This window comes from Corvus brachyrhynchos, unplaced genomic scaffold, assembly GCF_000691975.1.
Source record: "Corvus brachyrhynchos isolate BGI_N302 unplaced genomic scaffold, ASM69197v1 scaffold416, whole genome shotgun sequence".
NCBI lineage: Eukaryota > Metazoa > Chordata > Aves > Passeriformes > Corvidae > Corvus > Corvus brachyrhynchos.
Window position 1 is genome coordinate 1348771 of NW_008238439.1, and position 13114 is coordinate 1361884.

Sequence of the window (13114 nt, forward strand, 5' to 3'; positions counted from 1 at the left end):
CGCTCGGCCCGCCCACGGGAGGGCAGTAGGGGGGGGTTCCACGGCTGGAACAGGTCTATCGACTCCAGGATGGCCGTGACCCAGCCCGGCCTGGCCCAAGCAGGGCCTGGCCGGGCCCACTGGCCTCCACACGGGGCCTGCAGCCACCTGTCCCAGCACCGGAAACGAGAGAGAGCTTGGAGGGGGAGTTTGCCTATTCTTAAATGTGGATTACAGAGGTGGTCACAACTTTAAGTGGCTTAGAGAATTGTCCATATTCAAACTGGCCAGCTGATAGGTTCTATCAGTTCCCAGAGGAAACTGTAAGCACCCCTTAGCAAGGACGTCCCTTCCGGGACTATGCTTGCTAACCTATGACACATGCTTTTTTTCACTGTTAGAGACAACTTACTGCACAGCTTGTTCAGGGTTTCTGGATAGTGTAGTCCCAGCAGACATTTCCTGTACTAAGATGTATTCTCATTAGAGTTACCAAAAGGGAGTATCCAAAACATTACTTATCTGCACATAATCACTATATCACACCATGTATCCTTTATTTTAATTCCTACTCACTTGCTAATTACACACCGCACTGAAGGTCTCACAACTGCTCTCCTTTCAGCAGCAAAGTGTCTGGCAGTAATCTCCCAGCAGTGCATTATCATGCCTTTTTCATCACACTATTTAATCAATAGGGTAATGACCTCATATAAGCTAGTTCCAGGACCTAGCCATGCCATGCTAAATAAATGAAACAAACAAAATTGTGGGCTACATGCCTCCTGTTTTAAAAACCTGGATATGAACTATTCCAGCATTAAAAATTATTATAATATATAGAAATAGCAAAATCTTCACATCCCTTGCCAGAAAGAAAAAAAAATAAAAACAAAACTATTCTACAGTACTGTGGGGAAATAGCTGGTTTCTTTAAACTGACATAATTGCAAAACATGTGTGTTCCTGGTCAAGTGTTCACAGGAAGATTTATACTGATAACACTGGAAACAACCCTTTCCCCCATTACATCACGTCATCACTTACAGGACTGAATGGTGACCATCACAGCTAATGGGATGAAATCACATGCAGCACACTTCCAAAGCAGAGGTTGGAACCAACGTTCTTTTCAAAAGGATATCTGTTGTAGTGAGAAGGAAAGCAGCTTCTCTCCATTTCCTGAGCTGTAAACTCACAAAGTGTAGTTCACTTTGATTTTCATCCCATGTCTGGATTATACTCTGTCTAATAAAGTGCATGTGAGATGTGTTTAGTAATGTGCGAACTCTGGAGCACATGTAGCATCACTCTAGTTTGGCGTTTCTCTTGTCCAGAGGAATGGGGGTAATAAATTGGGCCTGTCTTCTCTTTTTAACCGCCATTTTTCCTAATACTAGTAGGAATTTAATTTCAGAAATAATTTTTTTTACACCAAATTTTGTTGTAACTGGTCAACAGAGAGGGAACAAAACAGACCATCTGGCACATGGACTGACTATGTATCCCTTCCATTCTTCAGGTAACTAGGGCAAAATATCCACAAGAGCACAAAAGTTTTACCCCACAAAACCTCTGACAAAATGGCTAGGAGAGAAAATAAACTCTTTTCATGACATTAGCACAGCTGGGATAGTTCAGGGACATCTGAAAAGAAGATGAGTATGCACTAGAAGAAGCATAAACTACATTATTTTTTGTTACCATGGCAGTATCAGGTCTTCACATGAATGGAGATCCCCCCTCCCCAAAGAGTGCGAAAGAAAAATAATAGTTTTTAATGCTGTTCTATCCCAGATAATAAGTGAAACCAACCAATATACCTTGAGACAAATTTTTGCTGGAAATTTTTCACTGCACCAATGCCACTTAGGTTCTTTTGGCACCTTCCTTTTAGGTGTGTTATGAAAATGACTATGTGCCAGTCATCCAAGCTGTCGGCACCAGCTAAAATCTGTTCTGAGGCAGAGTAATTTACACTTGGATGAACACCTCCCAAGAAGTAATCACATAAATACCTTCACAATGAAATGCAACTCATTGCTGTTTAGGTAACTCCTATAATGAGCCTAACTGCGATCTGTCCCAAAGATCTGAAATGGCTTCAGTGCAAATACTCTTTTAAGATGATGTAGGAGATGTTGGAGCAGTAACTATGTAGTGCTGTGAAGCACTTGCTGTGTTGCAAGATATTAGTTCTGGACTACTAAACTGCATTTTGGAAAATATTCTCTCAGAATGTCCTACATGACACTAGTCTGGCAAAGTAGGAATTTAAAAAAAACCAACATCCTCAGACCCTTAACGAACTGAAACTCTCCAATTGGCCCATTTGGCAGTCTGGCCCCTGCAAAACTATTACCTTTACTTCTGATGCAGAGGAAGAAATAGCAGACAGCTATTCCAACTGAGGTGAATTAACTTCCAACAGTGGGTGGTTGCACTACACATCAACTGGATCCCTGACACTTATCAGAAGGCTCAGAATTAGGCAGTGTGAAATATCATTGCCAGGTAACACCATCTTGCCCTCCCAGCAAAATCTGTCCTTGGATTACCCAGGAAGAAGGACATATCATTGAACTATTTCTCTAGTCCACCTTTACAGAAAATAAATTATTTCTATAATTGTTGACATGCAGCCCACCATTTGTTAAATACAAGAAATCCTGATGCATCTTGTGAAAGGATCCACTTCTACAATGGCAACACTTCCCTCCAACAGATGAACAGGAGTGGCTGGAATGAAATATGAGACCCTTGAGGGTCTACTCAAAATCTGGCAGAGGGATCGGGCTGGACAGGATGGCAATGACTTGCCTTCACAGTTCATCACTTTGGTACCAGGTAGATTAGCATTTTGGTACTTCAATTGCCACCAGTAGTTTCCAAGATAACATTGACTTGAATGAACACTCTTGCAAGAGTACCTCTTGTCTGTCAGTTTTGAGTTTTGGAGAGTCCCCTTATCAAGAAAACACCATTGTGTACATTTACTTCTATTACTTATTCCAGAGCATTCTGCTTATGCAACAATATTAAATAAAAAAAGACCAGTTGGTTTTCATCTCTTACCATGCAAGCAGTACAAAGTGACAGCTTTCCCTTCAGCCCTGTAAGCCTTTCTGCAGTCAGAGAGCAACAGACCACCTTGGTCTGTCTGTTTTCTTCCAGACGTCTCTATTCTACAAAGAAAAAGAAATGAGGAAGATGAAGAAAAACCAAAAATGTGGTAACTTTTACTCAGATATTAAAAAAAAAGTTTAAAACCAAGGAAGTTCAGAAAGAGAAACACACAATCTAATATATTTATGAAATGTTTCACTTTAAGCCCTAAAAAAAAGAAAAAACAAAACCAAAATCAAACAAACAAATCAAAACAAAAAACCAAACCAAACCCAAAATACCTCCAAAACCACTACCTCCATTGTGCAATTTGCAGGACTTACCCATATGGACAGGCTGCATGGAAAGGACATCTTATCAGAAATGGCTCCAAGTCATCCTGAGACCTCCTGGTCACTGATCAAGGATTGAAGGAGTACCTCAGAGAAAAGTCCATCTAATACAGATGGGGTGGAAGCAAAACCAAAAAATCTAAGACATCAGAGCCCCAGATTTTTCACAGTTTGGATGTGTGTCAAAGTGAAAAAAATAGGGATTTGATAAAAGGATCTGATAAAAAAGCAAAAGAGGCATGTAAGTGATAACTAACCTGATAGAGAACTAAAAGGGATAACCAAATTAAAGCTGATCCACATGGGTTTCTGGAAAGCAGATTTTGTCAAGCTAAATTGATATTTTCTGATGTGATTACAAATGGGACTGCTAAAGGCAACCATCTTGATAGATGCCTGTAAGAGAACTGGCTTTGCATCACACCACAGTTTGACTGAAAAACTAAAAAGCATAAGAGATGGGATTCATCCACAGTAATTATATCTGTCTAAAAGTTTGGCAGCTTGTCTTAACTTCTCTATGTTCCCATTATAGCCTAGGAAAAGAAAAAGGCACTGTCAAAAAGTAATTTATGGTTTTTCAGATAAGTCCACTACATCTTTCTACGAAGGTCTCCATCTCTTTCCGTTGACGATTAAGAGCTTAGAAAACAAGTGATAATTAGAAACTAATTTTTGGATGGCTAAAATGAGATACAGTGAATCAGAGTGGCATCCTAAACTACTTAAAAACTGCATAGCAGATACATCTAACCCATCATTATGTGACTGGGGAACAAGGCACTAGTATTGGGATTGGCTCTTGCCTCCTAAACTATTTTTCACTTTTGTTTAAAAAAATCACATTTCCACAATATGGGAAGATGACTAGAAAATGGAAAATAGTGGAGAAGACAGTTGGGTTAGGTGAGTGTAACCAGACATTATGAATGTCAGTACAGCTAACAGGAAGGCCAGGGATCAAGGAATGAGTATAATGAGATAGATTTAATGAGGGAAGACTCGACTCTGGAAAAAAGATATCCTAAAGAGGAGGCAAGGTTTTGGGAACACAGGCCATGACAAGTAACCAGATCACTATGAATTTCTAGAGTACTGCAGTAACAAAAATCAACTATACTCATCAGATGTCTGAACAATAATAAACAGTAGGGAGGTTGTGTCATCTTATTTTGCATCAGTGAAATGACTAGTAGTTTCACTGTGTTCCTGGTGTTGTTTTACGAAAGACTATGAAAAATTCCAGATTATGAGGAAGCCAGGGGAACAATTACGGTATTAGGAAACATGTCTTACTACAAGAGACTCAAAGCACTCAATCAATTAACTTATCAATGCAAAAGTTAAAGAATGATTTGATCACAGGCTACAAGTGCCTTCCATAGGGAACAAAAATTTGATAATAGAGGGCTCTTCAATCTCACAGGCAAAGAACAAGATCGAAGGGCTAGAAGTTATAGCAAGACTAATTCAGTCTAAAAATAAGGTGCAAATTTTAAACACTCAGGGAATAACCTGAAATAACTTGCCAAGAACTATGATATATTTTCTATCACCAGAAAATAAGTTTTAATCAACACTTGGCCTTATTAGAACTTTATACTTCTACTTCTAAGATTATTAATACATTAATTCTAAGAACCTCAGAACATTACTATGGAGAAAAAGAATAAATGTTGTAAGTTGGGAAGCATTCACTGCAGTTCATAAACAGCCAAGAGGTTTAATTTCCATTTGATCACTAAGTCACAGACCCTCTACCATGAAGCTTCCCTAGCTGAAACACTTCTTACTACTCCACACTGTGCAAACCTTTTTGATTAATGAGTACTAACTCAAAGTGGATTGCGCTAAAATTAGGAAGCAGGAAGAAATCATAATTTGCAATTATCCTTTGCAGAAATACCTTAGTACAATACTTTTGAGTCATTTTAGGCATACCATTGTTTTCCAAATGTAAACGTAAAACACAAATCACAATATGGTAAAGATCTCTCAGTAGGCAATTAAAAATTAATCAGCTAATTAAATCAAATGAACAAGAAAACAAGGCTCAGGAAGACATCCATTCTAATTAACATAATATTAACTTACAAAAGACTTTTTCAGACAAAAAAAAAATCATCTTTACTTCAAATATCAAACCAATCAATAAAAGGAAACAAACAGTTATTTCTTACCTTGTTATCCCCATGACCAAAGCCAAAAGGAAATGACAGTAATAGTGAGTCAACTGCCCGTGCAACTGTATTAATTTCTTATTATTTCTAATCTTGTTAACTACTTGAATCTACTACTACAATTTAACCAGCTTGTATTAAATTTATGGGGATTCTACCTATATTCTTGTTGCTCTATACTTGCTGTGTCTCTTAAGAATCTTCTAGGTACTTAAAACCAAAACTAATGAGATTCAAAGCCTCATCTAGGTTTCTCCTCAGATAGGTGAATCCTAACTAAAGCACAGGGCTTTACTGTGGAGACAGAGGATGTTAAGAAAAAAAGTGGAGGGATTCTTAAGTCTGTGTTGGGGATGATAACATATACGCTCAAGGAAGGAAATAGCATTATAGGACACCTTATTGAATAAACCTCACTGGTTAAGCGGAAATGCTCAGGCAATCAGACAAGGAATGGGGCATGGTTGAACCTAATTAGATAGATTGCACAGATTAGAAATACCTGCTATTACAGGACAGTTCCTAAAATATTTTTTCAAATGTCATATTACTCCAGCAAAGACCAACCACCCCAACCTTCCGGCTGGAGTCACAGGACATATGCCACAGACTTCTGGGCACGCCAGGCAATTTGGCAGCTGGGAGATGACCATGACTCCCACCACCCTAGTGCAGCAACCATGTGGATGGCTCCCTGCACTACCCACAAGCACTGCATTGTGTACCCCTTCACAGATCTCTAATGTGTTTTCCAGATTCATATTATCCAGTGACCCCTTGGTCAAACAAACACAGCTTCCATGTCCATCTCATGAGACAGGCCTGGTTTGGGAACAATCCTTGAACCGCACAAGAGTTGCATGGGGCACAGTGTTACAGACCAGGCAGGACATGATTGCATTGTTTACTTCTTTGGGGGGGAAAAAGAAATCTAGAGTGTGTAATGGTTTAGAAGCAGGCTTTGCAAACCAATTCCACAATGAATGTACTTCACTTTGATCACCCCTTCTAGCCCATAACAAAATTGAGGCAGTATTTTGTTTTGCAGAAATTAGTACCTTCAAGACCTGCAGTGGATTTATTATTTCTGCTAGGGCTTGCACTTCCTTTCTGATCCATGGCTGTAAAATCCAGAGGGACAGAACAGCACAGAAAATTACTGCAAAGATGTAGTGTGACATAGGAAGAGTCAGAGGCATTATGTGTGAACAACACGACAAAGGAAAAGCCATCTGAAAATAAATGAAAAAATTAATTATCAAAAGGGTGTCTAATTTTTATCTGGGCACTTGTTTGCTCACTCTATGAATTCGGACCACCAAGCCATGGCATTTAAAGCTGGAAGGGACACTGGGCCCAGAACTCAATGCTGCTTGAGGAAGGTGCCATTCCTCAAGGAATGCTTGAAGAAGCAACCATTCCAGAGAAAGCAATTATTCCACCAGAAAACAAGTGAGGCATCAGAAACATAAATTTTTCTCTTGCTTCATTCCTGAAACCAGGGCTCTACAATTCCAGGTCAAACCTCCATATCCAGTCCAAGCTTGCTCTTGTCACCGAAGCAACTAATGATGGCAATTAGGGTACCTGTGGGACCATGAGGAACTGGTCATAGACTTCAAATCATTATGCAGCGATTACAAAACCGCTGTTGGGAGAAGGTAACTTCTAATCACCCCAACATTAAAACCAGCCGCAGTTTATATTGCATAATGAGAGTCGTGCACGCACATGGAATACGGAGACTTCATTGTTATGCATTTCCATGTAAACTGTGGCTTATAGTTAATGGAATACAGGCTCAATGGGTAATGCATAGAATTTATAAAATGAAAGCCTCAAAAAAGGCACTTTGGTAACAGAAATTGTTTTTTCAACTGCAAGCTATGAACCCTTGACAGAAAAATAGTCTATCCAGAAATTGCTGAGTATATTGGAGAAACACAGAGAATGACTGTGTTTGGAGTATTTCATACTAGTTTGATCACTGATTTTCAGTAAGCTATTTAGGCTAAACACTCTCCTGGAACAGATGTATCAATCAAAAGCTAAACCTGCTTTAAATAAATAAGCAGTGCCTATTTTCTTCTCCAGAACTCTTGATCATAAAGCTCTCCTCTCTGACCATCCACCGCTTTGTGCTCGGTAGCTGACAAAATACTTCACTAATTTACACTGTAGCACATGAGAGTTTTAGCAAGTTGAGGTCTGAAATACAGTCCAGTTTTTGTCACTGATGAAAAAAATCATCTACAGGATACATAGCAGATCAATATTTGTCAGGCTTTCCAAACAAGCTGGAAACCTTTTCTTTCCTGTTCTTTAAAGAACTCTCTGACTTGTTTTCCTATAAGGGATAAAAAAAATCCAGAAACTAAGAGAGCAGAACAGAAAACCTATTTCTCACTACTTGATAGCCTGGAGCTGTAATACAGCAGGATCAACAGATTTAAGCAAAACAAAACAAAATAAAAGAAAATCTTGCTGCTGTAATTTCTATGAACAGTTTTTGATCCTTGTTTATTCTTAACTTCATGTATTAACAATAAGGCAGCAGAGGGTGCATCTCAGCTGGGAAAGCACATCCTCCATGCCACAGCAAACAATAATATTATGGACATGTGATGCCTTTTCCTGGTCTTAAAATCAAGAGTCATACACAGTTAGAAGGGGAAAAGGGATTTTACCTTGGTATTTATTTTAAGGATCCTTAGGTGCACACGTCCAGGTCATATGCACCGGGATGCACCCGGCCGCGTATGTGTGAGTGTTCCTCTCCCAACATTGGGTATAACATTATAGGTTTTACTAATTAGCGTATCTATCAAAGATTCCCCAATGAGAGGCTCAAGTGAGCCCCCCTCCCCAAGGAACCTTCCCCTGGATGGTTCTATCTTGGTTTACAGAATATGTTCTGGAGAGGACCTTGGGGTCTGGGGCGCACTGATCCCTAGCTACGAAGCTTCTAAAATGTTTAGTCTCTTAGCTTGACAAGCAAGTCCAAGAATGTAGGCAAAAAGCACTAGGAATACAGAAGCTGTAAAAAGGTATAACAGGGGTATAAAAGAAAAGGCAAAAATCTTCATGGCATCAATGAGTGAAAAACAGCGAGAAGCTCTGAGAGCTCCTTAGCACAAGGAGAGATGCAGCAAATAACTGAGTGGATGGGTGATGACTGCCTCAAGACTCCTCCTTGTCATTCCTCAGTGCAAGCCTCCCCAGTGTGAGCCAGCAAAACACTGATGTGCCCAGGTGATCATACCTGTTCCAGAAGAGACTGTTGAGCTGTCTCCAGGCAGCAGTGCACTGAAGCTGACTGGCCCAGCTAAAGTTTAAGGCATAAATCTCCACAGTCTTGCACAACCATGATTCCTGTCCTGAACGCAGTTCACTCTGATCACTGGAGAACAGCTGTGGAATTAAGCCTACATTACAATAAATACCTAGAAGGCCCTCCCAGTGGCTTCTTCAAAATCCCCGATTTTCTGCCAGGGGTCTGAACCTCCAGGGCTCCCTACAGACCTCTGCAACTTGTAGTCTGTTCATTGCCTGACCTAATTCTTCTAAATGGCTCAGACATTTTGGCTGACAATTTCCTCTAAATGCCCAAACACCCAAGCAATGGAAAATTTTCTTTAAATTCTAGTTAATGAGCAATGGAAAATGTCATTGCAATGAAGTTATGCAGGTACTTAAGTGCTCTGCTGGATCAAGTCTTTGTGAGCTACATTTTAGTCCCTCATTTGATCAGTTTTTCTGAGTGTGATAAATAAAATAAGATGAAGCTCTATGATAAGAAGAGAAAAAAAAAAAAAGAAGGAGATATATGGAAACTATTTTTAATGCTCCTATGGTTCTCGGATGGCATGGCAGAGAGAAAGAGGGGAAGAGAATACAAAAGCATAAACTAGGCTTGTGTAAATTACTCTGACATTTAATAACTCTCTACTTAAAATTCCCAAGCAAGGCTACTTCAGATATTTTTAAGGTCATGTATCAGTTACTGTCTAGGTCAATTTATGCATCAGCAAAAATTGCTGCAAACCTTTCTGGACAGCACTTTAAAATTAAAGGTGTCTGTAACTGTTTTGGCCATATTTTTTTCCTCACCAGTTTCTGCTCTGCGAGCACTTCACCTCGGAAAATTAAAGTAACATTCTGTATTAAGTGAAGTCAGTATGATATTTCAAGGCAAGCCAAGGACAAGCTTTATAACTGTACTATCAAAACGCTATTAATAAAAGCAAAAATACACACATGATGCCTGTGTTCCCCTATGGATGGAAAAAATTATTGTCCATTAAGTTAACATTTCAGATATTCTCTTAGTTTTCCCTAAGGTCCCAAAAACAGCAACAAAACACAGATCTCTTCTTTATAACTTGTATAATCTGCCATCATATAGTGCTTCATTTCCATAAACATTCCAAGGCTCCTTAAGAGAATATATGGATAAGCAGGATTTCTGGGATGAGAAAAGGTGGGAAATATTGTACTTTCATAGTTAAATTTTATAAAGGTGTCTTAGTTTATTTTTGTTTGGTCCCAAAGGGCCCCAGATGCATTTACAAATGCATCTGACATTAAGCATCTAAATTCTCTCCTCTGTTTCTATAGTTCCCCTCACTGCTGTACCCAATGACTCCACAGTTTTCCCCAGGACAATTCATGCTTCAGTAAGTACTAGTATCTCCTTTTGACAGAGGTGAAGCCAGACATACCAGGTGAGGCAGTGCAGCAGAGAAACCCCAGCTGGCTCTGAAGGGGCAAAGCTGGCTAGAAGATAGAGAGTTCTCTGAGTTACATCCCTCAGTGTCCCTCTGCAACCCCAGAGCATTGCTGAGGCTCCATCTGCAGAAATACACGACGAGACATGTAAGCACATACACGTTACTTAACTGCTCCTTCCTTAGGAGAAAACATGTTTTAAAGTACTGTGTAATTGTATCGAATTTTAGAGTTTGTACCCACACCATTTTTTAAAACAAATTAACCAAGGAAAATATGGCTTGGAGAATTCGCCTCTTCACCTGCTCTCAGGTGATCAAAATGCAGAGACACGTGTTTTCATTGGAGACAAACTATGAGCGTGTGTGTGTGTGTGTTTTGCTTCCTTCTTCTTCTGTGGTTAAAAAGAAATTAATTTCAAAATGAAAATGTAGTTTGGGAACTAAAAAGCCCAAGACAGCTCACCTTGAAAATATCACAGAGCATTTAAAAACATACTAGAAAAAAAGCAGTATTTGTCAAATTAATTTCATTATTTCTAATAACTTCCATCCTCTCATAAATCTTGATATTTTCATTGAAATCACTGCTATTGATTTTCCCTTTTCCCCAGCCCTAACAAGAATGAAAGATGAACTATAACACAAAGTCACTTCCCTTTGTTTGTTATATTGATGTGATACATTAGGTATTTTGAAAAACTCACTAATGAGACATACTCTGTCCAAGATAAAAATGCTCACTTTAAAGCTCTGTGCTCAAAGGACTTCAAAAATGAGCCTTTTTTAGTCTTATTTTCAATGAATTCATTACACCAGTGGGAAATTCTTAGGAAACTTCTCAGGTCTTCCACATTTATTTCATTTCATTTTAAATTTTGCCTCATAAAATAAACTGGAAAGTTCTCAGGCAGTTTATACTACTATTAAAAACAGAACTAACTCCATTATTCATTCAATCTCCTCCATTATTTATCCCTCTTGATTTGAAAGTAGGACTCGCAACTGCAGCACTAGAAGTTTGCTACAAGTCCCTGGAACACAGCCTCACCACAATTAGCCATTGATCCAGCTGCTCGTACCATAATGAGGGAATGCAAACTCCCTGCTCCTTGAGGCTACAGCTCCACAGAGAAACCCTCCAACATCACAGGCTTCTAACACTACATTCCTTAACTTAATAAACAGTATCAGCTCAGAGTTGAGTTCTTAAGCTGCAATGACACACACACACTTTTATTCATTAGGAAAGTGGGATTTTTTTGCCCATTATGAACCTGTTTAGCTTATCTATACAGATTTTTTTTTTCTGGCAACTTTTGGCAACACAACTTTACACACACTTAAATTGATGCAACAAGATCTCCCATGCAGAACGAAATACATGGTAAATATGCTTCTATTTTTTCCCCAAAATGCTTTTACTGAATGAGTAAAACCTCACAAATGTGTGAAAGACCTGTGGAAAATACTCACTTTTTATGTGGGGTTATTGAACAATGAGTTCAGAGGAAGGAAGAAATCAAAGAAGGCACTGCAAAATTTGTAACACTCAGCGAATATGACAGATATCACTTAATTTTAATTATTGATGACAGTATTTCAGACTATGCTTCTTAACAGAAAGAAATATAAAAACAGACCACTGTACAGTACCCAGCTGCTACGAGGTCACTGGGAAGTGGTAGGAGACATCAAGATTTAGTATGACTTTCTAGTAAATGTGTCAATTTCAGTGTTTTGCATTCAGTCAAGATGTATCTACCACTACTGTAAAAAGTTTCTTCTCAGTATCCATTTCAACTGGAAATAAGAAGCAGGTAACTTACATAGTGCCTATTGCATGGAGTCCAGATAAGCCATTTTTTAATTACTATATTGCAAACCAGCAATCAAAAATGTCATGCACAGCTTCCTTCGCCACACTTTGTGCTGATCTACCCACATTGGTATGACTACAAGGCAGTTGCAATGTTCAGACGTCTATGATGGATTTTGAAGCTTAATTCTTGACCCACTTTTTCAGTATTTTTAAATTTTAAAGTCCGATTTATATTTTACAGGTCTGGCATAAATGAGTTAATTACTCAAATGTCACAACTTTCTGTGGTTGTTATAAATTTGCCACATATATAATACAGTTTCTCTGTTTAATACATAGTACCTATTTTTTTTCCTTGTTAAAAAGTCCTCTATTGGCTTTAATTACACTCATGAGAATGGAGAAGTGAAAAAACATATTGTTCGCCTGAGGCCTCAGGTGAAAAGAAAAGGTTTCATGGCTCAGGGAATCACTCTTTAGTAACTTCAAAACTTCTTACTCCTGATCCAAGACTGAAAACCACTGCTTACATGTTACAAATTAAGTATGAACCCAAAGTACTCCAAATCAATTAAATGAAAACCAGGCAAAAGACAAGAGCAGTTCACTCTTTGACCCTATATGCACAACAAATATGTTCGTACATTTATTTTTAGAGGCTCAGGCAGGAAAGATACACCTTATGATATAGCATATACATGTGTTTGCATTTATATTGCCTAAAATAATGACGCAATATCACAGTCCCTCAGGAACCCCATGTTAATTTCTTACCTACCAAATTTAGCTTCTGTAAGCCTCTCTTTGCCAGCACCAATTGCCTCACTGGGATGAAATGGTTTATGCCTGCCTGGGTTTTACAGAATCACAGACTCAATTAGATTGGAAAACTCCTCTGAGATCATTGAGTGCAACCTATGACCAAACACCAACATGTCAACGGCATTG

General features: G+C 38.8%; 1 long non-coding RNA gene across 1 annotated transcript; it reads right to left on the reverse strand.

The window, feature by feature from the left end:
- Positions 1 to 321: 321 nt before the first annotated feature.
- Positions 322 to 8233, reverse strand: LOC108447210. The gene is made up of 3 exons (XR_001862637.1): positions 3429 to 8233; positions 3055 to 3164; positions 322 to 1227 (listed from the first exon to the last, which is right to left on the reverse strand). It is a non-coding gene; the product is annotated as an uncharacterized LOC108447210 (long non-coding RNA).
- Between the last annotated feature and the right edge of the window lie 4881 nt (positions 8234 to 13114).